Raw genomic sequence first — 3,235 nt, 5'->3', positions numbered from 1 at the left:
TAAAGTTCATCTTCAATGAGGTTTTTTGTGTGTTCTTTGTTCAGGCCTCTTGCAATTATTATAGATGTACAATATGTTATCACTATGAAGTATGGGTGTGTATCTGACCTCGATACCCGTGCATTCATAATGAAACCATGTGTCACACATTTCACAGCAAGTTCCTTCATCATCAACTTCTCCAGAGCAATGTCCGCAGGTTGTTGACTCTCTCTCGATTTGGGTTGACTCATCCTTCTCCAGTATTTTCTTTAGAGTTCTATCTTTACGTGCTGCTTCGATAATTATGAGATAATGTTCGTATGATAGTTTGATTTTCCCTTTACTTGATTTAATTTCTACAGTATTTATTTTCTATTTTTCCCTCCTCTTCTTCGTATTCACTTTGAACATCGCGCAAGTCAGGCACTTTTACACAGAGCACTTCACAGACACGTCCTATCTGCATGATCGCTACTCTCAATTAGTCTATGGGATATGGATTTTTCTGGCAGAAGCCTTACTAATATACAGTGAAAACAATGGCGATAATACAATTGTTATAAAAAAATTACAATCTATAATACAAAACCTAAGAATACTTTGAAAAAAGAAAAATACAAGCCCAGTCTTCGCCATGATCTGTCAAACTGCTGCATTTTTTTAAGATATCAGAAGAAATTATGTCATGATTTTCATACTCCCTTCATAAACACTTGAACCTTTGCTGCTTGGAGTTGCTCCGTTTACTTTGAACTTTGCATAGCTGCTTCTGCGAGATCATCCTTACCTGCAAGGGAAGCAACTTTGTCTCACTGAAAAGAGTAGATATCAGCAGATACAAATTCATTTTCTTATTAGGAGCAATGTGGTTCAGACGATGGTGCCATCTCTCTGATTCATTGTACGTTCTCATTAACCTCTTGAAGGTCGACCAGCTAGATGGTCATGATGTGCTGGTTATCCATGTCTTCTCAATGTAATCCAGCAGTCTGTGAAGTTTGTTTGCTGTGGCAGTCGTGGGACATCTGTCTTTGAGTTGGCTGAAAGAACTGCAGATGTGTGAAGCAGGAAGGTTGGGTAGTGCCATTCAGTCACGAATATAGTTACGGACAGGAAGCTGATTTACATATGCTGAGCGTAGCCCATATTTGTTAACCCTTTTGTACACCACCTGCACCCAATGAAACCAGAATCCATATACTGTACAGGAATATCCGGCAGAGACTTACGAAGAGCATTCCACAGAGCACACTCAAAGTCCACAACTATTTCTTCTAGCATAATGGTCTGGTGGGAGGAGCTTGGTGTTAGCATCCAAGACAGCCCTGTAATCTGCTTTGCAGTTTCCCCAGTCTTTATGTAGATGTGGATACTAACAAGCTGTACAAATGGCTCTCTGACAACTTTGAATGTTCCATCAATAAACCAGATCTTTGATTTGCAAAGGAGGGAAAGTTGCAGAGGTGATGTAAGCAGCAAATGACGGTTTCCTTTACGGTGAAGATCTTGACAAAAATCACTTGGAATGTGATTTTTGGCAATCTCAAATTCCAAATCAGTTGGATGCTTTGGTCGCAGTCGTTGTCGGACTCGGTTGGCAGTTCTCTGCAGGTTGGATACTTTTGGCAGCTGAGCTTCATCAGTTGCATGTGACAAGAGTGTATCTGTAACAATCTTACTTGAAGATTTGAAGACATCTTCCTTGGCAGCTACTTTAACACAGGTTATAACTTGTGCCCGAAGTCATGCTCCTGGGTCGCCTCCATGGTTGTCTTCCTTAAGGCCTGTGGTGAAGATATTGTCTTGCTGACTAACAAGAGCAAAGCACCTCTTCTTCTTTGTACAGACACTGATAAATGTCCAGAAGTAACAAGGCAAATAATAGTTAAAGAAAATGTCAAATGGTTTAACAGTGAATTATGTGTAGCTAAGAAAAAGAAAAGAAAGACAGAAGATCTATGGAAAAGATCAAAAGAATCAAAAAGTAGTGGAAACTGGTCACTGTACAAAACAACTAGAAATCATTACAACGACTTGATTATGAAAGCCAAGAAAATATATTACAATAAAATGTCTAGTGTAGAGAAAAATCCCCCCAAAAATCCATGACAATTAAGCCAGAATATTGGGACTCAAGAAAGAAAAAGTTCTACCTGATGTAACAAGTGACTACAAAAACCTGGACGATAACACGGTGAACTACTTTGAAGAAAAAATTGAAAGAATCTGTAATAGTTTAGCTAAGGAGATCTCTCCTGATCTCCCTGTGTTCGCAATGAGAAATAGCAAATTCAGTAAGTTTAAAGAACTGAACATGAATGACTTTGAAAAAACGATGAGAAAAGTAAAAAGAAAATCTAAGCTTCTATAGACCAATATCGAACCTATCGTACTTATCAAAACTTATAGAAACGTAAGTTCACAAACAAACATGGAAACACTTGAAACAACTCAACATTATACCTGACGATCAGTCAGCATACAGAAAAAACACTCAACAATAACATCATTATAAATGATATGGTAGAAATTATAGCAAATTGGAAATGTGGCATCCTGGTTATGCTTGACCTAAGTGCAGCATTTGACACAGGTGACCCCAGTCTACTGCTTGAAGACCTGAGAGCAGTAGGCATCGAAAATGACGTACACAAATGGTACAAAAGCTACTTAGAAAATAAGAAGGTTACAGTGGTTATATCAAATGTGAAATGAGAAAAGAAAGGCCTAACAAAAGGAGTGTCCCAAGGCAGCGTTCTGGGTCCACTGCTATTCGGCATTTACACAACTGAACCGTCTAGAATTCTAAAGAAGCACAAGGTTAAGTATAAACTGTATGCTGATGATACTCAATTTTATTTTCCCGTTGAAACTGTAGAAGATGCCACTAGTAAAATTTATGCAATATTGAAAGATATCAAAAAATGGATGTCGGCGAAGAAATCGAAACTTATGAAGACAAAACTGTGTATATGCTATTTGGGTCTGATAGTGCACTATGCAAATATGAAGACTTCAAAAGAATAACTATTGGTTCGTCAACAGTACATATTGTAGCAGCAGTGAGGAACTTAGGAGTATTTACTGATAATAAATTGTCGATGAAGAACTATATATTGCATATTACAAAAACCTGTAACTATCATATTAGAAACATTGCATTTATTAGAAAATACCTAAACGAAAATACTCTGAAAACAGTAATTTGTAACGGAATGCTTTCAAGGCTTGACTACTGCAATGTTATATACTA

The 3,235-nt window shown here is 37.6% G+C and overlaps 1 pseudogene; it reads right to left on the bottom strand.

Annotated features, from left to right (window-relative positions):
• Positions 1-560: 560 nt before the first annotated feature.
• LOC136837316 (uncharacterized) lies at positions 561-1,899 on the bottom strand (annotated as a pseudogene).
• Positions 1,900-3,235: the final 1,336 nt, after the last annotated feature.

Source organism: Macrobrachium rosenbergii, chromosome 4 (genome assembly GCF_040412425.1).
Source record: "Macrobrachium rosenbergii isolate ZJJX-2024 chromosome 4, ASM4041242v1, whole genome shotgun sequence".
Taxonomy (NCBI): domain Eukaryota; kingdom Metazoa; phylum Arthropoda; class Malacostraca; order Decapoda; family Palaemonidae; genus Macrobrachium; species Macrobrachium rosenbergii.
The sequence above is the reverse complement of the archived record's forward strand: the minus strand, read 5'-3'. Positions and strand labels throughout refer to the sequence as shown.